This window comes from Oncorhynchus clarkii, unplaced genomic scaffold (genome assembly GCF_045791955.1).
Source record: "Oncorhynchus clarkii lewisi isolate Uvic-CL-2024 unplaced genomic scaffold, UVic_Ocla_1.0 unplaced_contig_2032_pilon_pilon, whole genome shotgun sequence".
NCBI classification, from domain to species: domain Eukaryota; kingdom Metazoa; phylum Chordata; class Actinopteri; order Salmoniformes; family Salmonidae; genus Oncorhynchus; species Oncorhynchus clarkii.
The window spans coordinates 45,001-57,293 of record NW_027261018.1 but is presented as its reverse complement, the minus strand read 5'-3'; the positions used below and the strand labels follow the sequence as shown (position 1 = coordinate 57,293).

At 52.4% G+C, this 12,293-nt stretch overlaps 1 non-coding gene and 2 pseudogenes across 1 annotated transcript; all 3 read right to left on the bottom strand.

Moving 5' to 3' along the window:
• Nucleotides 1–353: 353 nt before the first annotated feature.
• LOC139403470 (U2 spliceosomal RNA) lies at nt 354–527 on the bottom strand (annotated as a pseudogene).
• Nucleotides 528–6,127: 5,600 nt separating this feature from the next.
• LOC139403480 (U5 spliceosomal RNA) lies at nt 6,128–6,244 on the bottom strand. The gene has a single exon (XR_011633495.1). It is a non-coding gene; the product is annotated as a U5 spliceosomal RNA (small nuclear RNA).
• Nucleotides 6,245–6,695: 451 nt separating this feature from the next.
• Nucleotides 6,696–6,873, bottom strand: LOC139403463 (U2 spliceosomal RNA; annotated as a pseudogene).
• Between the last annotated feature and the right edge of the window lie 5,420 nt (nt 6,874–12,293).

The following is a 12,293-nucleotide window of genomic DNA, read 5'->3' as shown; positions in this document are numbered from 1 at the left end:
TAACGGTTTTCTGTATGTGAAGGAGAGTCGGACCAAAATGCAGCATGTAGATTGCGATCCATGTTTTAATGAACAAACGTAAAACACGAATCAATGCAAACACTACAAAATAAAGAACGTGATGAACGTAACGAAAACCTAAAACAGCCTATCTGGTGAAAAACACATAGACAGGAACAATCACCCACCAACACACAGTGAAACCCAGGCTACCTAAATATGGTTCCCAATCAGAGACAATGACGAACACCTGCCTCTGACTGAGAACCATATCAGGCTGAACATAGAAATAGACAAACAAGACATGAAACATAGAATGCCCACTCAGATCACACCCTGACCAATCAAAACATAGAAAATACAAAGTAAACTATGGTCAGGGCGTGACAGTCGATGCGTGGAGCGGACGGAGCAAGCCCCATTTCCGACTCCCTGTTCGAAAAATCCATTTAATATGTAGTCCCCCGATGGGGGACGTATCAGATATTAAACTGATAAGAACAGATTTTTTTTTTTGAAAAATTAATTTATTACCATCAATACCATTCATACTTTACAACATAATAATTCTCATTCAACTTATATAATGGTATTTTTCAATTTACAAAACAAAAACTCAGGGGAGCATCATCCCTCCCCGTTATACCTAACCAATACCTTTCCCTATCACCACGTTCCTAATCTATTTCCTCCCCAAACCCTAAATCACTACCAGCCCTAATCCCCCTTTCCACCTCTCCCGTGCCGCATGCTGCCCCCACTTCCTCTCCTCCCTCTTCATCCTCCCCCTTACATCTCCTTCCACCCTCCTCACTATCCCTTCCACCCCCCAATCTCTTCCTGTCTTGACCAAGTTCTGCCTGGCTTCCCACAGCCCCCGTTTAAAGAGGCTCATGAGAAGCCAGAGCAGAAACCTCGCTCTCCCTACACCTCTTTCTAACCTTGCCCACGTTAACACAAAATCACCTCTTACCAATCCCAACAACACCCGTGCCCTAGCCCATACTACTCCGGCAAAGGCACAGTCCCAAAAAGCATGACGCACAGTCTCCTCCCTGCCACAAGTGGGTCTTGGACAGGTGGGGGATCGCGCCAAGCTATGCCGGTACATGATGGAACATACCGGCAAGCACTTGTGGAGACTCAACCAATTCAGGTCCTTGAGCCTGTTGTCCAGGCCACGCGCCTGCACTCCCTCCCAGACCCCTGCCGAGATGCCCGCTACAGGCGCCGGACTCCCTGCCTGTCTGACCTCCTCGTACAGGTGCCTGTGATCTAAACCTACTCGGGCAACTTCAACCTCGGGGTGCGCACGCAGCCACTTGGCCGCATGACCAAAGTGCCACGGCAGCTGTTCTGCCCGAGGACCCGTGTTAGACCACACCATTACGCTTCTCGCCTGATACGAGAAGAACACCCGCAGGAGGTAACCGGACGGGTGTATCACTGGATGAGCAAGCTCCGTCAACAAGAACGAAACAAAAATTGCATCCAGCTTGAGGGGGAAATGTGGTATCCCCCTACCTCCCTCCCCGATGGGACAGAGCATGCGAGCCCTGGCGACCCACTCGTACCTGCCACCCCACATGAACTGAAACACAAGCCTCACTAGAGGCCTCCTCAGACAAGCAGGCAATGGGTAGATGTACGCCAAGTACAAAAGAGATGGCAATACATCCACCTTTAGGACCAGGACCTTGCCCATAAAAGACAAAGACCTAGCCTTCCACATTGCCAGCTTCTTCTGTACCACTGCGATACCCATGTTCCAGTTCAGCGTCGCTGAGCCAGAGGTCTCAAAATGGACCCCGAGAATCCTCAGGGCCCCCTCACAGAGAGATAACCCCCCGGGCACATCCGTCCTACCGCGCCATCTTCCGAAAAATTTAACGGAAGACTTTGCGTGGTTCAGGACCGCTCCCGACGCTCGGGTGAAGTCCCCAATAATGGCAAGGGACCTTGTCAGGCACGAGTCCTTGCAAAGCAGCAAGGAAGTGTCATCGGCGTACTGCGTCAACTTGACGCGCAAACCACCGCTTCCAGGGATCAACAAGCCCTCCACCCCTGTGTCTGCCCTAATGGCAGCCCCCAGAGGCTCCATGTACAGAACGAAGAGGAGAGCCGAGAGCGGGCATCCCTGCCTGACCCCTGATGAGAGGTCAAAAACGTCACCCATGTGACCGTTTACGCTAACCCGGCACCCCGCTCCGACATATAAAGTACGGATCCATCCTATAAACTTCTCCCCAAATCCTAACCTACCTAACACCCTGTAAAGAAAGGATCTATTCACGCGATCAAAGGCTTTCGCCTGATCTAGCGCTGCTACCATTAAAGGCAGCCCTCTATCTTCTACCCAAGCGATGGAGTCCCTGACCAACTGCAGGTTCCACCTGATAGAGCGGCCCTCTACCCCGCACGTCTGATCCTCATGGACGACGTAGGGAAGGGCTGTGCGCAACCGATCCGCTAGGACCTTTGCAAGCAACTTGTAGTCTACACACAGCATGGTCAATGGCCGCCAGTTGCCAAGGTCTGTGGCGTCCCCCTTCTTGTAAAGAAGTGACAGCACACCGACGGCCATTGATCCCCCCGGGACCCCCGTCTCAAGGATGGCCTTCAAGACTTCGTGGACCACCGGCCCGAGTATCCCCCAAAACTTGAGGTAAAACTCGGCCGGCAGCCCATCCATCCCAGGTACCTTCCCTTTTCCCATCCTCCTGAGGGCGCTCTCAACCTCTTCAAGGGAGATCTGAGCCTCCATCGCTTCTCTAATGTCCTCCGGCAATCGCCGGGACAAGTGTTCTAAAAACACACTTCCCTGCTCTACATCTACATCCCTCTCCTTAAAGAAACCTCGGAAATGGTCAGTGGTCACTCTGACCATCTCCTCCGGCTCTTTAGCTACACTACCATTTTCTTCCCTAACGCCATGCATTACCTTCCTACTCTGTCTGGCCCTAACCGACTTAAAGAACATAGCGGAACAAATCTCATTATGTTCTAGAAAGCCATTATGCGCACGCTCCAGGAAAGCTCGAGCATTCCGCTCCTGCAGCTCCCTGAGCTGCGCCTTCAGGGCTGAGAATCTCTCCCAGTCAATAGACCCGCCGAGGTTGCCTGCCTCGTACTCGAGTTCAATTAACCTTTGGATACGATCCACCTCCCTCCTTTCCTCCCTTTTCTTCCTCTTACAATATCCTATTATAAAGGCCCTAATCCTTACCTTAACTAAATCCCACCACTCTAACACCCCCTCACACATGGACCGGAGGTCCTCAAGCTTCCGAAAGAAACCAAAAAAGGCGTCAACGAAAGCCTGCTCCTCCAGCACATCTCGATCTAACTTCCAGTACCCCCTACCGAAGAGACAGACTGGCGACCCCACCTGCAGGAACACCCCGTCGTGGTCCGAAAAGAAAGCAGGCAACAGCCGCCCAGACAACTGACCCAAAGACCTGGATACAAAAATGTAGTCGAGCCTCCGCGCAACCCCCCTGGAGTTGCGCCATGTAGGACCGACCATTGCCGGAGTAGTGTGCAGGCCACCATCAACCAGACCATGGCAAGCCATTAGCCCGGTGATAGCGCCTGCACTGCTATCCCCCCCTATCCCTAAATCTATATTGAAATCACCTCCTATCACCAAGTGCCTATTTGTAACACACAGGGGCGTCAGACAGTCCACCATCTCCCTCCTGTCTGCCGCCACCTGTGGTCCATACACCACCACTAACCTATACCTACTATCCCTAAAAGTGACATCTACCCCCAAAACCCTCCCCTGCATTACTACAAAAGTGCCCTCTACCTTCATCTCCCTATTACCAAACAAAATCCCCACTCCCGTTGAATGAACCCCACCTATACCCCAAACTGATTCCCCCTTATCCCACTCCCTCTTAAACCTCACAACATCCCCTCCATCCCTCAGGTGAACCTCCTGTAAAAAACACACATCAAAACCCACTCCTTCCAAAAAGCTAAAAACCGCCCTCCTCTTAACAAAATCCCTTAATCCCCTTACATTTAAACTGAACAATTTAACAGAAATATTCATTATTAATTAAATATAACCCCTCCAAATAACTTAAAACCGCCCTTCTTTTAACCCTATCCCTCAACTCCCTTACATTTACACTAACAAAGGTAAATTTATCCATAACGAAAAACATCAAAATACAACTACTAATAACAAAAAACAAAACAGGAGGCTCACCCGATGCTCCCCTGCTCCATCTCGTCCGACAGGGATGCAAAAATGCTCCCCTCGTCTGAAGAATACAGGTCCTCTACAGATGTGGCCCCCTGCTCGCACCCCACTAGAGACATCCTGTTTCCCCCCTCCTCTATGACCCCCATGTCATCTACCCATGAAGCCGGGAAAGGGTTAGGGTTGGGGGCGGAGGTTTCCGGCTCCCCTGAAACACCCTGCGACCCTCCATCCTCCGTAGGCAGAGATAGTGCGGAGGTCGTCATGTCCAAATCCACTAAGGGTAAAAGGAGAGATGAGACCTGCGAGGACTGGGGGTTCACAGCAGCGGCGTCATCTTTAGCCTCCATCACACGCTTGCCCACCCCCTCCCCTAGGACCCCCACCTCATTCTTCCGCTTCTTCTTTTTTCCGACATAGGGGCCCTGTTCAGGCTCCTGTGTCACCCCCCCGACTGACGGTTCCTTCACACCGGAGTGTGAGGCCCACTCCCCTGCCCTTGACCCCAACACTGGAAGGTTTCCCACCATTTCAACAAGGGCCCCTAGCCCCTCCACTCCATCCAGTGATGATCCCATCTCCTCCATTCCACCCCCCGCCTTCTCCACCGCCGTCTTCTGCATAGCTGGCGTCTCTAATGACACCTCCTTCCCGGCCCTGCCACCTGGACTGGGCGTTGGTGATGTTGGTCTCTCCTGCTCCGTCCTCTCTGGGTCCTTCCTCTCCAGTTGCTCCCCCACAGAATCTCCTCCTTGCTTCCTTCCTGCCGCTGCATCGGCATATGACTGCCGACGGGACGGGCAGTCGCGGAACAGGTGCAGCCTACTACCACACCCATGGCACTCCTTCGGCTCCTTACAGTCCTTTGCCTCATGCTCCCCCGATCTGCAGAAACGACATTTTCCCTTACTGCAGGCAGCCGTGACGTGCCCATACTCCCTACACTTCTTGCAAAAGGGGGGTTGACGGGTGTAGAACAGCATCCCTCTGTCTGAGCCCAGAGAAAAGACCGCCGGGGGATGGAGGAAGCCTTCGAACCCTTCTTTATCCGGCCTCAGCAGTACCTGGAACTGGCGGCGTCCATTCCAGAACCCCAACGAGTCCTTCACGTACCTTGCCCCCGACATCACATCGCAATACCGGCCCAGGAACGCTCCTATCGCACTGTCTGCCACATGCGGATTGTACATATGTACATTTATCGTCCTAAAGTTGGTCTTTGCCAGGCACGTTATGTCAAAAAATGACAAAGGCCTCTCCCCAGCCGCCGCTTTTGCTCTGTCCATCACCATATCGCACATTCCTTCTGTGTGAAGAGTCACGTCATAAGCCTCTTCCATAGTGTTGCCTTGGAGACACATCACCTCTGGGATCTTCAGTTTCAGGGCCCCCATCAGCACAGTTCTTCCAAATGTATCTCTTGGCATTCGTACTTCTTCGTCCTTCTTCCATGCAAACCGAATGGTGTTCTTTAGTCCGGCCCTCGGAACCGACCCTGTGCTCCCACTACCAGCCATATCTGTATGGCTGTAGTTTAATTTGTTTTCAGAAATTTTTTTCAAAATTCCCAAAAAACTCTTAACGCCCACCGGCCTTCGACCTTTGACTCAGCGGGCTCTGGGGCACCTCAGTACCGAGCTTGATCTGAGCCAAAAGGCCGAGAAGCGATAACCCACAAATGGAACCCTGAAACCGCCGGACCCCCGGGGGTCTCGACAGACCTCAGCGGGTGGGTTGGCAAAAGCCAGCTCCTCTCTCCCTCCACCCCCACTCACTCACTCAACCACCCACCCACCCACCCACCCACCGTTTCCCTGGCGACAGGCAGGTGTTTTTTTGGAAAAAGTCGCTAATGCGTCTTTAAGTCACTATCCTGGCCCATCTCTGTCAATTTCTCTTGAAACAAGATTACCGGGCTCTGCAAGAAGCAAAGCCGCTCCAAAAATACGTTGAACTCGTAAGTGTTCCTCTCCACGGAAGTCTTTAGTAAAAGGCGAAAGGCTTGTGCGTAATGAAGAGAAACCAGAGTCATATGGAAGTCAAGAGGTCGGGGCCCGAGACACACTCTGTGCACTCTAGGCAGGGTTCCCGCGGGTGCTCCCGGAACCCACTCTTCCAAGTTTTCGAGGGCTGTCTGTGGATAAAAAGAAGGTCACAGACACAGACACACAGAGACACAGAGGCACAGCGACAGAGAGAGAGAGAGAGAGAGAGAGAGAGAGACACACACACACACACACACACACACACACACACACACAATCCTGGCCCAAATTTTTTTTTTTTTTTTATTTTATTTTTTTAAGTAAAATGGCGGGAAACGGGGGACCCCATTGAAGGGCGCTTCGCCTTTCTAAGAGTTTGAATGTTTCTTTCCTTCTCTTCTTCTTCTGCTAGCCAGCCAGCCAGCCAGCCAGCCAGCCAGCCAGCCAGCTATTTACATACCTTTGTGAATTTGTATTTTTCCTTGACAACGTGAGAAAAGTGTTGCACCGTTCCCGGAGGTACTGCAATACCGGGTCGATGCGTGGAGCGGACGGAGCAAGCCCCATTTCCGACTCCCTGTTCGAAAAATCCATTTAATATGTAGTCCCCCGATGGGGGACGTATCAGATATTAAACTGATAAGAACAGATTTTTTTTTTTTTTGAAAAATTAATTTATTACCATCAATACCATTCATACTTTACAACATAATAATTCTCATTCAACTTATATAATGGTATTTTTCAATTTACAAAACAAAAACTCAGGGGAGCATCATCCCTCCCCGTTATACCTAACCAATACCTTTCCCTATCACCACGTTCCTAATCTATTTCCTCCCCAAACCCTAAATCACTACCAGCCCTAATCCCCCTTTCCACCTCTCCCGTGCCGCATGCTGCCCCCACTTCCTCTCCTCCCTCTTCATCCTCCCCCTTACATCTCCTTCCACCCTCCTCACTATCCCTTCCACCCCCCAATCTCTTCCTGTCTTGACCAAGTTCTGCCTGGCTTCCCACAGCCCCCGTTTAAAGAGGCTCATGAGAAGCCAGAGCAGAAACCTATCCCTATCTGTTCCCCTCGCTCTCCCTACACCTCTTTCTAACCTTGCCCACGTTAACACAAAATCACCTCTTACCAATCCCAACAACACCCGTGCCCTAGCCCATACTACTCCGGCAAAGGCACAGTCCCAAAAAGCATGACGCACAGTCTCCTCCCTGCCACAAGTGGGTCTTGGACAGGTGGGGGATCGCGCCAAGCTATGCCGGTACATGATGGAACGTACCGGCAAGCACTTGTGGAGGCTCAACCAATTCAGGTCCTTGAGCCTGTTGTCCAGGCCACGCGCCTGCACTCCCTCCCAGACCCCTGCCGAGATGCCCGCTACAGGCGCCGGACTCCCTGCCTGTCTGACCTCCTCGTACAGGTGCCTGTGATCTAAACCTACTCGGGCAACTTCAACCTCGGGGTGCGCACGCAGCCACTTGGCCGCATGACCAAAGTGCCACGGCAGCTGTTCTGCCCGAGGACCCGTGTTAGACCACACCATTACGCTTCTCGCCTGATACGAGAAGAACACCCGCAGGAGGTAACCGGACGGGTGTATCACTGGATGAGCAAGCTCCGTCAACAAGAACGAAACAAAAATTGCATCCAGCTTGAGGGGGAAATGTGGTATCCCCCTACCTCCCTCCCCGATGGGACAGAGCATGCGAGCCCTGGCGACCCACTCGTACCTGCCACCCCACATGAACTGAAACACAAGCCTCACTAGAGGCCTCCTCAGACAAGCAGGCAATGGGTAGATGTACGCCAAGTACAAAAGAGATGGCAATACATCCACCTTTAGGACCAGGACCTTGCCCATAAAAGACAAAGACCTAGCCTTCCACATTGCCAGCTTCTTCTGTACCACTGCGATACCCATGTTCCAGTTCAGCGTCGCTGAGCCAGAGGTCTCAAAATGGACCCCGAGAATCCTCAGGGCCCCCTCACAGAGAGATAACCCCCCGGGCACATCCGTCCTGCCGCGCCATCTTCCGAAAAATTTAACGGAAGACTTTGCGTGGTTCAGGACCGCTCCCGACGCTTGGGTGAAGTCCCCAATAATGGCAAGGGACCTTGTCAGGCACGAGTCCTTGCAAAGCAGCAAGGAAGTGTCATCGGCGTACTGCGTCAACTTGACGCGCAAACCACCGCTTCCAGGGATCAACAAGCCCTCCACCCCTGTGTCTGCCCTAATGTCAGCCCCCAGAGGCTCCATGTACAGAACGAAGAGGAGAGCCGAGAGCGGGCATCCCTGCCTGACCCCTGATGAGAGGTCAAAAACGTCACCCATGTGACCGTTTACGCTAACCCGGCACCCCGCTCCGACATATAAAGTACGGATCCATCCTATAAACTTCTCCCCAAATCCTAACCTACCTAACACCCTGTAAAGAAAGGATCTATTCACGCGATCAAAGGCTTTCGCCTGATCTAGCGCTGCTACCATTAAAGGCAGCCCTCTATCTTCTACCCAAGCGATGGAGTCCCTGACCAACTGCAGGTTCCACCTGATAGAGCGACCCTCTACCCCGCACGTCTGATCCTCATGGACGACGTAGGGAAGGGCTGTGCGCAACCGATCCGCTAGGACCTTTGCAAGCAACTTGTAGTCTACACACAGCATGGTCAATGGCCGCCAGTTGCCAAGGTCTGTGGCGTCCCCCTTCTTGTAAAGAAGTGACAGCACACCGACGGCCATTGATCCCCCCGGGACCCCCGTCTCAAGGATGGCCTTCAAGACTTCGTGGACCACCGGCCCGAGTATCCCCCAAAACTTGAGGTAAAACTCGGCCGGCAGCCCATCCATCCCAGGTACCTTCCCTTTTCCCATCCTCCTGAGGGCGCTCTCAACCTCTTCAAGGGAGATCTGAGCCTCCATCGCTTCTCTAATGTCCTCCGGCAATCGCCGGGACAAGTGTTCTAAAAACACACTTCCCTGCTCTACATCTACATCCCTCTCCTTAAAGAAACCTCGGAAATGGTCAGTGGTCACTCTGACCATCTCCTCCGGCTCTTTAGCTACACTACCATTTTCTTCCCTAACGCCATGCATTACCTTCCTACTCTGTCTGGCCCTAACCGACTTAAAGAACATAGCGGAACAAGTCTCATTATGTTCTAGAAAGCCATTATGCGCACGCTCCAGGAAAGCTCGAGCATTCCGCTCCTGCAGCTCCCTGAGCTGCGCCTTCAGGGCTGAGAATCTCTCCCAGTCAATAGACCCGCCGAGGTTGCCTGCCTCGTACTCGAGTTCAATTAACCTTTGGATACGATCCACCTCCCTCCTTTCCTCCCTTTTCTTCCTCTTACAATATCCTATTATAAAGGCCCTAATCCTTACCTTAACTAAATCCCACCACTCTAACACCCCCTCACACATGGACCGGAGGTCCTCAAGCTTCCGAAAGAAACCAAAAAAGGCGTCAACGAAAGCCTGCTCCTCCAGCACATCTCGATCTAACTTCCAGTACCCCCTACCGAAGAGACAGACTGGCGACCCCACCTGCAGGAACACCCCGTCGTGGTCCGAAAAGAAAGCAGGCAACAGCCGCCCAGACAACTGACCCAAAGACCTGGATACAAAAATGTAGTCGAGCCTCCGCGCAACCCCCCTGGAGTTGCGCCATGTAGGACCGACCATTGCCGGAGTAGTGTGCAGGCCACCATCAACCAGACCATGGCAAGCCATTAGCCCGGTGATAGCGCCTGCACTGCTATCCCCCCCTATCCCTAAATCTATATTGAAATCACCTCCTATCACCAAGTGCCTATTTGTAACACACAGGGGCGTCAGACAGTCCACCATCTCCCTCCTGTCTGCCGCCACCTGTGGTCCATACACCACCACTAACCTATACCTACTATCCCTAAAAGTGACATCTACCCCCAAAACCCTCCCCTGCATTACTACAAAAGTGCCCTCTACCTTCATCTCCCTATTACCAAACAAAATCCCCACTCCCGTTGAATGAACCCCACCTATACCCCAAACTGATTCCCCCTTATCCCACTCCCTCTTAAACCTCACAACATCCCCTCCATCCCTCAGGTGAACCTCCTGTAAAAAACACACATCAAAACCCACTCCTTCCAAAAAGCTAAAAACCGCCCTCCTCTTAACAAAATCCCTTAATCCCCTTACATTTAAACTGAACAATTTAACAGAAATATTCATTATTAATTAAATATAACCCCTCCAAATAACTTAAAACCGCCCTTCTTTTAACCCTATCCCTCAACTCCCTTACATTTACACTAACAAAGGTAAATTTATCCATAACGAAAAACATCAAAATACAACTACTAATAACAAAAAACAAAACAGGAGGCTCACCCGATGCTCCCCTGCTCCATCTCGTCCGACAGGGATGCAAAAATGCTCCCCTCGTCTGAAGAATACAGGTCCTCTACAGATGTGGCCCCCTGCTCGCACCCCACTAGAGACATCCTGTTTCCCCCCTCCTCTATGACCCCCATGTCATCTACCCATGAAGCCGGGAAAGGGTTAGGGTTGGGGGCGGAGGTTTCCGGCTCCCCTGAAACACCCTGCGACCCTCCATCCTCCGTAGGCAGAGATAGTGCGGAGGTCGTCATGTCCAAATCCACTAAGGGTAAAAGGAGAGATGAGACCTGCGAGGACTGGGGGTTCACAGCAGCGGCGTCATCTTTAGCCTCCATCACACGCTTGCCCACCCCCTCCCCTAGGACCCCCACCTCATTCTTCCGCTTCTTCTTTTTTCCGACATAGGGGCCCTGTTCAGGCTCCTGTGTCACCCCCCCGACTGACGGTTCCTTCACACCGGAGTGTGAGGCCCACTCCCCTGCCCTTGACCCCAACACTGGAAGGTTTCCCACCATTTCAACAAGGGCCCCTAGCCCCTCCACTCCATCCAGTGATGATCCCATCTCCTCCATTCCACCCCCCGCCTTCTCCACCGCCGTCTTCTGCATAGCTGGCGTCTCTAATGACACCTCCTTCCCGGCCCTGCCACCTGGACTGGGCGTTGGTGATGTTGGTCTCTCCTGCTCCGTCCTCTCTGGGTCCTTCCTCTCCAGTTGCTCCCCCACAGAATCTCCTCCTTGCTTCCTTCCTGCCGCTGCCTCGGCATATGACTGCCGACGGGACGGGCAGTCGCGGAACAGGTGCAGCCTACTACCACACCCATGGCACTCCTTCGGCTCCTTACAGTCCTTTGCCTCATGCTCCCCCGATCTGCAGAAACGACATTTTCCCTTACTGCAGGCAGCCGTGACGTGCCCATACTCCCTACACTTCTTGCAAAAGGGGGGTTGACGGGTGTAGAACAGCATCCCTCTGTCTGAGCCCAGAGAAAAGACCGCCGGGGGATGGAGGAAGCCTTCGAACCCTTCTTTATCCGGCCTCAGCAGTACCTGGAACTGGCGGCGTCCATTCCAGAACCCCAAAGAGTCCTTCACGTACCTTGCCCCCGACGTCACATCGCAATACCGGCCCAGGAACGCTCCTATCGCACTGTCTGCCACATGCGGATTGTACATATGTACATTTATCGTCCTAAAGTTGGTCTTTGCCAGGCACGTTATGTCAAAAAATGACAAAGGCCTCTCCCCAGCCGCCGCTTTTGCTCTGCCCATCACCATATCGCACATTCCTTCTGTGTGAAGAGTCACGTCATAAGCCTCTTCCATAGTGTTGCCTTGGAGACACATCACCTCTGGGATCTTCAGTTTCAGGGCCCCCATCAGCACAGTTCTTCCAAATGTATCTCTTGGCATTCGTACTTCTTCGTCCTTCTTCCATGCAAACCGAATGGTGTTCTTTAGTCCGGCCCTCGGAACCGACCCTGTGCTCCCACTACCAGCCATATCTGTATGGCTGTAGTTTAATTTGTTTTCAGAAATTTTTTCCAAAATTCCCAAAAAACTCTTAACGCCCACCGGCCTTCGACCTTTGACTCAGCGGGCTCTGGGGCACCTCAGTACCGAGCTTGATCTGAGCCAAAAGGCCGAGAAGCGATAACCCACAAATGGAACCCTGAAACCGCCGGACCCCCGGGGGTCTCGA